The sequence below is a fragment of the Colletes gigas genome, unplaced genomic scaffold (genome assembly GCF_013123115.1).
Source record: "Colletes gigas isolate AHSC1104 unplaced genomic scaffold, ASM1312311v1 Colletes_gigas_Sc00012, whole genome shotgun sequence".
In the NCBI taxonomy this organism is placed as follows: Eukaryota; Metazoa; Arthropoda; class Insecta; order Hymenoptera; family Colletidae; genus Colletes; species Colletes gigas.
Window position 1 is genome coordinate 6,822,953 of NW_025106641.1, and position 13,288 is coordinate 6,836,240.

At 48.2% G+C, this 13,288-nt stretch overlaps 1 protein-coding gene across 4 annotated transcripts in view; it reads right to left on the bottom strand.

Moving 5' to 3' along the window:
* The window catches only part of LOC122399100 (homeobox protein homothorax), a 500,548-nt gene that overhangs the window by 285,466 nt on the left and 201,794 nt on the right, over positions 1–13,288 (bottom strand). The gene's annotated exons all lie outside the window — the stretch shown is intronic.

Here is a 13,288-nt window from a genome sequence, read left to right on the forward strand (position 1 = left end):
CGTTCTTCGAAATTTTTAACAATGTAGAATATTATTATTGGCAAGTTTCGTCAGAATGGGAGGTTGATTTCCTGGGAGTGTAGATCGTTTTCTGGGTAGCAGGTTTCTCGGGTGAGGGGGCCGAATACTTAGTCCCGGACGCAACATGCCCCGTTCGAATGACTTTATGCGCAAAGAAGAAGATCGAATAGGGGGCGCTGCGTGCAGAATGCGCGACTAATTCCACGGCTAATTGCCACTCGGCGCTAAAGAGCGTTTCAGGACGAAAAACTCACTTTCCGTGCCCCGTGCAAAAGGGAATTAAGAGCGCGAATGGCATTCTTCTCGAACGGTACGCCATACGGAAGAACGAGGCTCGCAATTACGCGGGGTCGCGGTCGGTTGCAAAAATGCGAAAATCCGTTTCTTCGCGGATGCCTTTTGTTGCGTCTAATTGAAACGTACGACGAGAACCGTCGATCCCGACCGTTTTTGCGCCGAACAGGACGACGATCGAGGAGCCGAGGAATTGCTTTACAGTATATTAATAGAACAGAGCGTATCGAAATTAAGACGTCGACGTTTAAATAATTCAGAATCCTTTAATCGTCGTTCGTTCTTCGAATTCAATTTTGCCCGCCTCCGGTCGCGATGGAAGTCGCGAGAATAATCGAGCCCCGCGCGATTAGCCAACGCAGCCGAGTTTCGTGTCGATCGTTGCTGCTCGATCGGCGGCCGTGATACCAGCAATTACAAAATAAGCTCGAGCGCGTTCGATCGCGGAACAGAACGGGATAATAAAGGCAACGAGCGTGTTGAACACGCTGCTCGCCGCGAAAACAGCCCGGCGCGGTGCATTTCACGGACGACTGGCGTCGGTGCACTGCTTCTTTCTATTGTTACGATCGCGCGGCCCGTGCGAGATCGCCGCGATCCATAAATTACGGGGGTAATTAAAAAAAAATACGGAAAGACAACCAGCGCGAGCGACCGGGGTCTCTGACTCGCTCGAGCGAGTTTCGGTGGTTGACGAACGCCATCCAGGCGTGTAACGTACTACACACACACGATCGCTGGATAATTTCGTATTGGGTAATAGGTATTTTATATCTGAGCCACCTGGGGGTCAGGAATACTAAGTTTCCCTCCCACGGAATTCTCAATATTTTTAAGTTCGCGATGATTCCTAAAATGAACCTGATCTTAACTTTCACTTGAGCTACTGCACCATTAGATCCTTCCTTCGTCTACGAAAATAACGTTCCTCGATTTCTTAGAGTACCGTGAGGTCACCAGCAATCAGGATAACAGACTCCCAGAAAGAGAGAGAGTTCCCACATCAAGACCGCGGAATGTTACCCAACGACCCCGACACTTTTCGTCACCTTTAGAAAAGATGTTTCCGACCAGGCGCCTGCAATCGATCGTGATTAGCAAACGGCGAGAGGAGACACCGGTGGCTCGCAGCGTCTGCTTTTACCGCTTTCACCTCCGGCCCCGAGGCGACCCCAAGTTTTAGGAATCGAGAACCGTGGAGCGTTTCACGGACGAGCGGCGTCGATAGCAGCTTTGCATAACCTAGAAGCCCGAGCGGTCACTCATAATTCCTCGAGATAATCTCTGCGTGGGCAGGACACGCGGGCGTTCCCCGTATCCGCTATCTGCGTTCGTCTATCTCTATTTATTATTCCTAGGCGCGACTCGGTGTCTCCGCGAGCGAGATAGCTCGGGTCCTGTGCGACGAGCGGCTGGAAACGGGTCCAGGGAACACGCGAGAGACCGACCCGTGTGCGTTCTGCTGCTCGCGTACCACCGCCATTTACATATGTTGCAGCCGCAGCCAGCCCCGCGAGGGAGAAGGAAGCAGGGATTTTTCGCACGCTCCGTCCCGCGCGGCACGGCTCGTTGCACGGAGCCGTGCCTCGAGTCGTGTTCGAGCTGACTAACCCATTAGCGCCTCGGCTGCCGATCGACACGGCAAATCGATCGATAAAAGCGCCGGCGAGACCGCTTCCTGCCCGATCGCTGCTCGCACCGATCCGTGAGCTGCTACCATTCTTCCATCCGCGAGCATTCGGATCGTCCTTACGCCCCGTTCCCACGCCAAACTACCGCGATACGATTCAAAATTCTTACTTTCAAATACCCCAGTAAACATAAGTTTACATTCTAATAAGAAATGTTTTTAATACGTAATGTTTGTGTATGCAAACTCTCGTCTAGCTTCTTTAAATTTTGTCTTCTTATGTAAGCACTACTTGCAATAATGCGAGAGACACATTTAATTGAAGTTCCGGCTTAATTTCAGTAAGTGTTTTATTAAAATTGCACACTGTGTTAAATATTAAATTCTTCTTTAGTCCCCTCTTTTTCTTTTGCATGGTTTTAGGCGAACGTTATCGAGGGAGGTACACCATTCAGCTTGATAACATTGTAAGCGAAAAACATTGAGAATGAGTGCAACAGAGATAAACGTTGAACGTTCTAAGCAACCACAAGATTTTCACCGCCCGTTGCTCAAATATGAAAATTGTTTTACGAACGTACTGGCTCTTCCCCGACGTTTGTAAATCATCCACGAGTTTTACGACCCCCTAAACCCAAGCAGACCAGTTTATCGAACTGTTTTTACCCAGACTGAAGCCTGACGATCTATCATACGCGTAACAAAGACTTTGAAACTTTGTAGGAAAATTTCGGCGGGAAAGCATCGGCGAATTAATGGCGGACGATGAAACGTGGTGGCTCGCAGGCGGCGGAATAAATTAGAGGAACGTTTTGTACGGTCGCGGGGCAGGGGAGGGCGCTAGGTGGCGCGGAATAAATGTAAAATATAATACCGGTGTCTTAAATATAGACGGAAGTTATGGAGACAGGTCGGGGGTGAAAATTGGCGGCGTGTCTATAAAATGGCGCGCGGATCCGAATAGACCGCGCGATGAATGACACGATGACACGGAACGAGCGCGATAAATCCGACGGTAATCGTTCCGGCGCTGCCAAAAGAGAGCCGCGTCTGAGCGCCGCGACGGACGCCGACGTATTCATGGATCGCCTCTGACCGGCTGTTTCGAAATCCGCGTCGAAATCATTGAACGAGGTCGGTCTACGGAATTCGACGCAGCCTCGTGCCTTTCCTTCGAAGACTCTTTCCATTCTTCCAAGCCACTTCAACCATCGTTCATTCGCGTGTCCGACGAAACGTATGTTTGCACAAACGGTTCGAAAAACGCTTGCCAGTGACGCTGAACGATCTCATCGAATAAACATAATAAAAAGAAACGAGCGACGGCGTGATTTATCTAAGAGTGGTTTGCTACTTATACTCGATCCTCAGTTAATCCCTTTTTCGATAAGACGAGTAAGTAGTTTGCACTTCCTGGAAAACGAGATCAGGTTTGAACGTACTTTTGGGCAAATAATTTCGTTCCTCTACTTCGTACTTCGCAATAAAAATTTCTCGAAAGAAAGCAAATAGGGACACCAGGGGCCACCGAATCTTTGCCAGGTCAGTCTCGATCTCGGTCAATTAGTCGAAGATCAATTCCACGTCCGTGCTATTTGGTTCAAGTTTGGATTCAATTCCGTAATCCTGTACCAGATGTACCTGTCACTGTTAGTTACTCGAACGTTAATTAACGGTCTGGTAACTGCGTTCCTTTCTTATGTTCGTTGCACCATCGTTAAAAGCCGTGTACCTCCGCATATAGATCCGCGCCATCTTGCCTTCGACGGACTCTCGAGTGGAACACGCGCGACCGTAGAATTTCTTGGACGACACTTACTTGACTCGAACTCGGTTCACCGATATAAAATTAATTAATATTGCATATATCTCAAGGTGTACAGTCTCAGGTTGAACAATACAGCAATATTTGGTTGAAAAAAGGGCACAAGGGATCTGAGAGAGATTCTCAAATTTAAGATCAAGAAATGATCGACAACGACCGATCTTCCACTGTTTTCGCGCAATATGAAACGTCGACTAGACTTTTTCGAGATTCTAATGTCGAACTGAGGGTTGGAATAGTACGTTTCAATCCGATGGAATTCCTCCGCAGCGCGCAAAGTGACTCCGTACGACGGAGGGGTTGAAGGAGGAGGGGTGGAAGGTTCGAATTTTCGAGATGGTTCCTGCCTATCCAGGCTTAATTTGTAGCACGTTCTTGCTGCCAGGGGCGACGAGCAGGCCCGCTCGAACCCTGGCGTCGGCCGGTTAGTTAGCGCGAGCTGAGGCGGCTGCCGATGGTCGTCGTTTCTTGCCCGGGCCTCATTTTTGCCGCTAAAACATCGTCCCTAATTAATCTCCACGGCCCCTCCCGGCCGTGAAGCCGCCGCTAATATGGACGAACGGTGACAATGGCTGGCGGCCTGCTCCCGACGCCTGGAATCCGCCGAATTCAACACGCCGTGGCGGCCGAAGGCCGACGAAAAACCTGGTTCGGCGTTTAACACCGTCCGAAGAATCGGGGGCCCCTGGACGCGGTCCAGGAGATCGCCTAATGGGAATTTGTGGGACCCACGAAACGTACGAGGCGCACTCAACGTCTCACTTCGACGTACCATGGCGCCGACCGACACTTTAGCCACTCCGGTGGATCCAGCGATTAATTGGAACAATTGACGCGCTTGGTTCCTTTCGAGAGCTTCTCGCGAACGTGCTGGAATCGGTACACACGGAAAGTACGTTGTCTTTTGACCTGGGGGAGCATTTAGAGGCTAGGAATATCCGATTGTCTCTCAATGATAATTATCTCAACTCTTGAGGAGTGACTCAACTTTCTTAGAAAACGACTCTATAGAGAACGACTTGCCCAAATTCAAGGTTCCAAATTGTCACTTTGCTGGTTAAACCTTTATGGACTCTCAGAGGATACTGATGGAAATAATAACACTCGCATACAAACCAAGACTCTTCGAATCAGAAGACTATTATCAAATGTGAGTGTTACTATTTCCATGAGGTTATGGGCCCATACGTGCTATGAGGTCAATTTGTAGTTAGTAATTCGATCGGATACTCCTTCGATGATCCTTTTGTGTCAATCCGCCCAAGGTCTTTGGTTCCCTAGACATTAACCTTGGGACGAGTGGAAGCGGATAGTAGTGGCCGTCGGAGCCGGAGTCTTTTATTGGCAAAAGATCGGTTCCCATGGATCCGCGAAGACTGCAGTTGGTCTCGAATCGATCGGTGGATCCGGCAGCGTATCCACGGGACGTCGTCGGCGAAGGCAAGGCACGAAGAGGCCTGATCGGATCGTTTCTGAGGGCCGAAAGACACCGTGAAACGCGAGCGAGCACGTCGATCCGCGGGCGCGCTTAAAGGGGGTCGCCGCGATCGCAAAAAGACAGCCGCGAACCATCGGGGGCTCCAGTTCCTTTTTAAGTCTCGCTAAGCTAGCGCCGCTCGTTTCTGGTATCCCATGCCTCCAATTCCCGGGAGTCAATCAACCGAGTCAGCCTGCGACTCCTATATACGCCACGGGAACCAGCCGCTCGGACGCGAAGGGACGGGAGAAAGGGAATCGCCACTTATTCTCTTTACATTCCCCTTAACAAATTTCCAACGGCAAAAACTCGTTATGCCCGTTCGGGGCCCGACGCCTCCCCATCCGCGCGGACCCCGCCGTCTCGAGCTAAGGCCACGGAGGGAGCCTCGCCCGCTCCTTCCGCTCCGAAATTTCGACGATGCTTTTCCAAACGGCCACCTCTTTTTCGCGTAAAAATCGCGTAGACCCGAGAGTATCGGGCCTGTTGGGACTATTGGACCTGGTATCGCCTTTGGGATAATTATTTAAACGACGTAGGCACCATTCGATAGGGTGAGAAGGACACGAGTGCAAAGTAGCTCCAATTAATAGTGTCAGTTGCCCTAATGTGGAATATTAATGCAACTAGCGTGCATATGCCCGAATTCTAAAGCAATGTTCGTGAAAGAATATTCAAGAGAATATCGTTTTGCAAGGTGATCTTTGACCGAATATTATGCATACAAGTGCATCCCGATTTCACGATTTTAACCATTCTTCTTCTTAAAAGAAGACAACTGAATTTACTACCTTAAGATGAAGTGTCGATTGATTGCATCGTATCAATAATTGCAGAAATATTGCACTACCGTGATAAAAAATAATTATGTCCGTCGTGTACGAAGCTGTACCATCGTCTATAAGCGACACAACTCTCAGTACCTGTGGATCTCGTCCGAGTACACCATAATCGTGGTGAAACATCTGCGTCGCAACAAGCCTGTATTTTTTTATCCGCAATATCGAAGGTTATTAACCTTGATAATCGCCGTAGGAATAAAAGTCCAGCGTCCATGTGGGTGGCAAGAAGAAACCAGAAGGCTTTAATACGCGTAATTAATGCGATCTAGGCAGCGTGCTCGTCGGAGCATGACAAGTGACAAGGACTGTATAAGCGTCGTCCCTCGTATTGCTGCTTCATTACCTTCTCTCAGACGCTCTAACAGCCTGACGTATTTTTCAAATCGGCCGATCTCGCAAAACCCCGGGATTAAAATAAATCGCGGGGACGGCGAGACTCTACCGTGTCGCGAAAAATGTCAAAAATTAAAAAGGTTGTAGGCAATTTCCCTCCTTCGACCACCTTCAACACTCGTCTGAAAAGTGAAAACTTCATCGTCGCTCGCTTTGTCAAACTTTTATCACGAGTTATCCGTCTCCATTTTAACCCGACGCTCCTCCATTCTTTTTATCAGTGTAATTATAAGTCAGCTTCGATAGATACGTGGTAATTTCCTTTTAGTACGATATAATAAAGAGCTCATTGCTTTTTGTGGTAATCTTCGAAAGGACCAAATCAAGATGGTCGATATTAAAAAGTTGACGTAATAAAGATGAACCTCTCGCGTGGTACCGGCTGACTAAAAGTTAGATCATCAATCGATAGAATATCTCACGTTGGTAGCGACGATGAATAAGCGTCGAGTAGAAAGGAGATAGAAATGGCAAGTAGAATGGTTATTCTTAGTCGGCCACGGTGATCGGTAGATCGAAACAAGAGTGCTGGGGTACAGTTAGGAGAGGTCCGCCCACTCTGGTCCGACCCGAATTTTTCCACGAACGTTCGCTCTACGCTGGCCCGGGGACCGTAAAAATCACGACGAGCGAAGCGTTGCCCTCGGAATGCGACGAAAAGGAACCGGACGGACCGCTAGCCCGGAACGAGTCTAAACTCGAGCACAGAAAACTAGGTCGACTTTTTCGACGAGCGTGAACTCGGGGACCAGACGAGGAGGTTCACCGGGGCGTCGATCGGACGGTTTTAATTGGTGTTCTATGAATTTGACGACGATTACGGCGAAACAAACGGTGGGGACCAGACGGTGGAATACGGTTCGCTTCTTGCGAGTCGAGACGGGGGCCCGATGCCGCGAGACAGGAGGGGCCCCGAGACTCACGTCGGCTCCCACCGTGGAATTTTAATTATAAATTAGTTGATTAACTCAATAGTGTTTTTGCCAGTGGCGACAGTGTGTCCTCGGAGCTACGCGTATACGTTTTATGCCCGTGTGCGACTCTCGCGAAGAAACGTCAACTGGTCAGTGGCTCTCAAACAGCAGTCACAAAATATACGATCAGGTTAAAACACAGTATAGATCCAGGATTCTTCAATTCTATAAAAGTTACACTGGTAATAGAATGGTTGTCTATGATGTTTCATTAATATTACGTTTCTCCGAATGAAGTGTTAAACCATCTTCGCTAACGACTACCTAGGGTCGTACGAAGCCTAACGTATACTTAAAAGAGGTAGGTAAAGTCTGTCCAACAGCTTGTAATTTAAAACAGCTTGCCTGAAGTCTAGGTCCGTTGAAGCAACGTACCCCTAATGAAGAGATCAATTGCGAAGTGTTGTGAATAACACTCTTGCGTTCTCAGAAAACTTCTTGGGGTTATCTTGGGAGCTTGTTACACTTAATAATTGCTTTCAGAGCCCTGAAATTTAATAGAAAAACGGTAATAATGGTATTGCAACCGTGAAAATGTTATTTATGGAGGACAAAATGGAGAGTTTATATTCTGTGGGCAATTAAAAGACTTTCGAGACTTTCTTGGCAGGCGGTAGAACAGTTTGCACGTTTCTGCGGCGTTTCCACGCGAGCCATAGCGTTCCGTCGAATATTTCATTATCGAAATAATGGCTCGGGGTCTGGGCCAGAGGCGAAGGAGACGCTCCGGGGTCTTCGAAGGCCCGCTCCACGAAAACTTTCCGCACGGCAGGTGCACGGGTCTCGCGTGCACGTAATTCCGGTGGCACTCGAAACGGCTGGTTCCGTGCACGGCGCTCTTTGGAGTCGCGGAAGCGCGTTTCGTGTGCCCGGGGAAAATGTTGCGACCGAAATACGAGGGGGAGACGACGGTGCGAGGCGGTTGAGAACCCGCGACGATCCGTAGATACCTACGTCCGAGAGCTGGCAAACAGGAGAAACACAATGGCCGCGTCGATGCCCTCTCCTCCGTCGTTGGCACGCACAGCACGCGGGAATGCGTTTTATTTCATATTAAATAAAATTTTCGACGGCGAACCGACGGACCTGCCCACCGACATTCGGCGAATGCCCGTCCTCGAGACTCGAGATCAACAATCGGCTGAACGTGACTACTCGCGCGGATATGTCTTGATACGCCTCGCTTCGACAAACCACTTTCGAAATGGAACTTTTTCCAACCTGGGCTCTTCTTACGCCGAGAGAAACGGACGTATAATTCTTACGAGCCGAAAGCCACGGTATCCTGACGCCCAAGCAAATTATTGTCCGACGAGGAAATGATAGTTTAATCAATTGACGGACAAAGAGGAGGGGAACATTAGACATTTTTCATTTATAATCGGATACGAAGCGAATTGGAGGAGTTTATTTCACGAACACGATTCCTCCACTCGAGTAAGTAATTATTGCGTGGTTATTAGATGTATCTCAAGATAGAAATCCCTGGAATGTCCGATCATAAAGTATACTCCGCTTATCGTTGCTGTTATCGCGAAAGTGTATACGACAAAAGTTATCGTAAATTAATTTACAATCGACAGTAACCGAGATATCGAAACCTTTCATTAACACTACGTAACAACACCGTATCGTTGAAACAAAAATATTAAAAACCGTGGAAAGTATTGCTAGCGAAGACCTGCTCCTTAGCCAAGAGGAACGAATTAGTATGCGAGGGATTGGCCCGCGAGCTTTTGTTGTTAATAGATTACTGATTACGATCGACAGTCCTTTCATTACGGGACGGAGATTTTAATCTAAATCGTGAGTGATGGAATTGTTTCGATTGTATGTCTTTCGTGCTCGCACGCGCGTGGGAAATGTTAACGAGGAGAAAGGACGTCGATTATAAAACAACTATGTATATTCGACTCGAGCTCAGGTATGCAACTATGAACTCGTACTGGGTCGAGTGTCAAACTGGTAGATTAATACAATCGATAAGTCGCAAAATTAACCGCAGGTACTCGTGTACTTGATTTCATTCAAGAATAATTCTAAATGCCTCGATTGCACAACACTGATTGGAAACTTGATGAAAATACTTCTGTAACCAAATTATATTCGCGTATCAACGATGATTCCCCGAAAATGGCGGACTTCCAAAGATTTTAATTTCTTCCAAGGACCCATCTTCGAGTGTGAATGTGTACGCAAAGACGATGGGGCCAGTCGAAAATCTCAAAGTGTGTTTCGCGATTCCGTGGCTTCTGTGCGAATCCACGACGGGGCAGAGGCGGGTGTTGCATATTTTACATTCTGCTGACGTTCGCGCCGGACACAGTTCGTTCTCGTGCGCGGAGTGTCGGCAAAAAGTATGGCGGTTCCGAGGCTGAACGGGAGAACCGAGAGGCCCCGGCGGTCGGGTCACCAGTTTTGTACCTTTTGGTCGGACGGTTGCGGTATGCGACTGCCAGCCTCGAGACCAGGACGTCTTTTGACCCGCGAGGACACTCGTGCCTAATTTGTGATTCCGTTCATCTCTGCTCGAGCCCCGGGGCTGTTCTTTGCCTTCTCCGCGCGTCTGTTCCGCCGACTCGCCGGATCCCCGTTTCCGGAAAATCACGGTCCAACCATTTCCACCGCGCTCCGGACAAAGAAGAGCCCAGATATCATTATATCACGCTCGAGGAAGCTTTGAGAAATCGTAATCGAAGGTTCGATAAGAAAGGCGAACTCTGATAAAAGCAACCTTCCATGTCCATCGTGGTGTGGGAAATCGTAACTAATAGCCGTTGCGAACGAGGCTACGTTTCGTAATAGCATTTTTAACTGCTCCTCGGCGCTTACGCTCTTACACGCAAGGAGCTGCACAGAATGTCCCTTGCACATGGCAGATAATAACGCGAGGAAAAAACCGGCTGTCTCCGTGGGCCGCTTCCCGGGATATCCGGCGTTATTAACTTACCGAATTTTTATTTAAAATAGCGCAAGATAAATGGCGATTCGGTGAACTTCGAACTGCTGTGTTCTAACCCCCTTTGCACGAGAGAAATATGTCTGCTCGTAAATTGTATTTTCACTTTATTAATCCCCTACGATAAACTACTCTGTGTACAATAGGGGGACGAAATACTAACCGGAGAGTAAATTTTTATTCAAAATACCTTTTAAAATACATTTTCCTTTGGATGAATATGACTCGTTCGAGTAACATCGACGATGGAATAGAAGTTGGAATAGAAACGACTCTACGAGTGTATCCTGGGGTGAGAGATTGTAACTAATAGCTGTTGTAAATGGGGTTAGGTTCCATAACAGCATCTTTAACTGCGCCACGACTCCCGGTGCACTTACTTGCAAGGATGTAGAAAGAATGCCCCTGGCACATGGCAGATAATAACGCGAGGAAGAAACGCGGCTCGCCTCCCCCCCCGGTACTGCCGTTTTCCCGCGGGCAGGGAGCTTCCCCGGCGCGGATTCCTCGCGCTTAGAGCGGGCAGCGCAAGCAGACGCGCGCGGAATGCCGGCAAAACCGTCGCTCGCGTTGGAATCGTGCGCTCTAGGTGACCATTTGGCGCGTCCTCGGACGTAGGATTCTCCTCCCCCCGTTCGGCGAGCCGCGGATCGGAATGAAATCCTTGCGTGTAAATTCGGAGTATGCGGGGATACTAGCGATCAGCTCGGCATTTTCGCACTAACGCCGGCTATAATTGATTTCTTATTTACCGCGCGGACGCTTCCCGGAAGCCGACGCGGCCGTTCGACGCGGCGAACGCGGAAAGACACCTTTCCGCCGAAGGGGGACAGCGATTCGAGGATCGCTTTGTTGCTGGCCAGTAGCGCCGAGGAATTCGCGATTTCTTGCCGAGATTAAAGGGACAAGGTCTACGAAGCCGAGCTTCCATTTCTGCTCGAGAAAATTGCCTCTGCTCGAATTTAGGGCTCGCCTGCAACCCCCTGGTTCGATCGAATTTTTCTCCTTTTATTTTCAATCGAAAATACAGACTCGGATCTTGGCTCACTAATATAGAATTTATTTGTTTGTTCGACGGGTAAACACCCTTTATGAAACGCAAAAAGAAAAGGAGCACAATTGCATATAACTTACAAATAAGATACATTGATCTCTACCTACCTAAATACACAAAGGAGGCTGTGAAGTTGCAGTAGTGCTTATAACTTAGTATTCAAGGACCCAAGGACCCTAACAATCTGATTGCCTCCGCCTTAAACCTATCAGAGAGAGCATTGACATCAAGATTCTTAAGAAACGATCCATAAGGATCGATCTTCCACTGTTTTCGGGCAATATGAAACGTCGACGATGAAGGGGTTGAAATAGAAGGGTGGAAGATTCGAATTTTGATTCCTAATCCCCGCCTAGATTTGTTAGGTTATCTACCCCGTGATATTCGAAGTACCAACCATTTAGAATCGGTCTGCATAGTCATTGGGAAAAGGTCCGTCGAAAGATAGTTAATAATTCCAGGCAGCGGAGAACCAAAATGGCCGCCAGGAGGACCGCAGGGGGACTAGTTTCTTCCTAGCGTTATTATCTGCCATGCGACTCGGGTAAGCGACGACGCGGACTCGTATACTAATGATTCCCCGAGACGTGCTTTACGATTCGGGACTTTTACGAGACTATCTGGCCCCTTTTTACTCGCCGCGGCGTTAAGAACGAAACCATCAGCTTTCGTCGAGAGATCCCTCCGGGAGGAATATCGAGGAAGCCGGCGATCGAAGTGGCAATTAGCTGCGTATCGAGGAGGAAAGTAACGATCCTGACGGAATCTTTTCCGCGACACGGAAATTTTACGACGGGGACGCTCGCGGGCTGATACGTCGCCAGCGACTGTCCGGGACAGTGCTAGAGGATCGTCGAATACCGGTTCTGCGAACTCGCGAACGCGGACATCGGCGTACGACGTGTTTTAAGAAGCCACGGACAACCGATCGACCGGTCGTACGATCGTATCGTACGCCAGCTTGGATCCGCGATCCTTCCGCCGGGAATAGAATTATCTCGCGTGGAAATGAGAAACTGCGACTCGAAAGACACGAGTTGAATCTGGCTCAGAGGTCCCACTGGTGCATTATTCATCGAATAATGTAAAATAAATTCGATATTTAACAGAAATCTAGAAGGGACGACAGTCTTTGTAACTTTCGTTTTGGTGTTTCAAACCTGGCAAGCATTATATAGGGTTATCTAAATTGAGTGTCACATCTTTGTTATATTTCACACACGTCATGGAACGCTACACTGTGCAACAACGTGTACAAATTGTTGAAAGTTATTAGAAACATTCAAGTTCTGATCGAGCTGTTTTCGACGCCTGATTTCTCGAGGAGACCATCAACTGGCCCCCAGGGATCATGCGATCTAACTCCGTTGGACTCTTTCCTATGGGATTTTTTAAAAAGTAACAAACGATTGATGGGCTAAACAACAATATTATAGCCGCGATTAATGAAATAGAATCCCAATAATACAAAATTACAAGAGATTGTGTTCCACGATTAATGTTACGAAGTGGACTTTGTATGAAAATAAAGAAACCCGAAATATCTCGAGTAGTTAGTGTTTTCTTTAAATTTAAAGACGTGACACTCAATTTGACTAACTCTATTATATTTTATTGGGTTCGACGCGAATTTTGCATCGTCGATTCTTTTCGTATCCAGGATCGATAGATCCACGCGGTCGTTCTCGCGTCCGAGATGCAAAGTAACGTCCCCGGGTCGCCATTCTATCGGCTCTAAGAATCCCACTCGCGATTATCCCCGGTTCCGGACCGGTAACGATCGAAGCCTGGATCGATCACCCGATTCGTGTCGATAAAT